Source organism: Anas acuta, chromosome 1 (assembly GCF_963932015.1).
Source record: "Anas acuta chromosome 1, bAnaAcu1.1, whole genome shotgun sequence".
In the NCBI taxonomy this organism is placed as follows: domain Eukaryota; kingdom Metazoa; phylum Chordata; class Aves; order Anseriformes; family Anatidae; genus Anas; species Anas acuta.
Window position 1 is genome coordinate 167968427 of NC_088979.1, and position 1140 is coordinate 167969566.

Here is a 1140-nt window from a genome sequence, read left to right on the forward strand (position 1 = left end):
TCTTCTCTTCTCTCTCTTCTCTTCTCTTCCTTTCTCTTTCTTCGCTTCTCCTCCTTTCTCTGAAAACTTGGCTCATAATTGTTCATTAATTTTGAAAAAATCTATACCAGCTCCGAAGTTTCCTATTATTTCAGATGGTAAAAGAAGGTTAAAAGAAGCAGTGCTGGGCATTTCCGCGCATATTTCAGAATTAGCTATATGCCTACGTTCATTACAACCCTGTTCAGAAGATTGCAGAATCATCTCTGGATGATAGGAGCTTCTCCACTCCAAGCTTCTCTCTATGATGGAGGCACTAGAATATTTCTTTTTTTTTTTTTTTTTTTGAGTCCTATAGTAGGATAGGTGGTATTATCCCCAATTCTCAGTAGACTTCATTGTTACTTATCAAGTCAAATTTTTGAGCATAAACACCACAGATCTTCATGTAGACCTACTATTTTTCAGAAGATCAAAGTGAATTGAGCCAGATATCAAAGGAGAAGAGAAAAAAAATATGGGATTAAGAAATAGCATAAGATAACATTAGCTGCAGGTGAACAAGTGTTATTAATGTTTATAGGAAGCATACAGCTAATTTAGTTAAAGTTATACTAACAGGAAATAGAATAAACAGAAAATGTGAAAGGTGAAAAGATTCAGAAGTAAGAAACTAGTTGGGGCTTTTTATGGATGCAGATCAGAAAGCCAGATAAGCTGCAAAACAATGAGATGATATGTTTGTTACCTTAAATAGGCTAAGAACTTTGCAGCAATCGTAGATGTGTCTGTGTTTTACATAGATAAAGATAACTTAATATTAATAATATCTACCTAACTCATATAGATCAAAAACTTTCCATGGTTCAATTTAATGTTTCTCAATAAGTTAGCAAAGAAAAGATCTTCTCATGCACTGGTCCTGCATTTGTAAATTACTTTCAGCCTTCTTCGAAGCTTAGTCCCTAGGCAGGGCAAATCAGGCAAGATTTTCTTCTGATATGTTGGCTGCTCTGTTAGTTTTTCTTATTCTTTTTAAAATTTACGCAAGTTGTATTTATGTAATACATGAACTTTTCATGTGTCGTCAGTGTTGTACTGCTCTTTAAGTATTCACAATACTGTGCATCTAAAAGTTTCCATGCTGTAAGAGCCCATTTT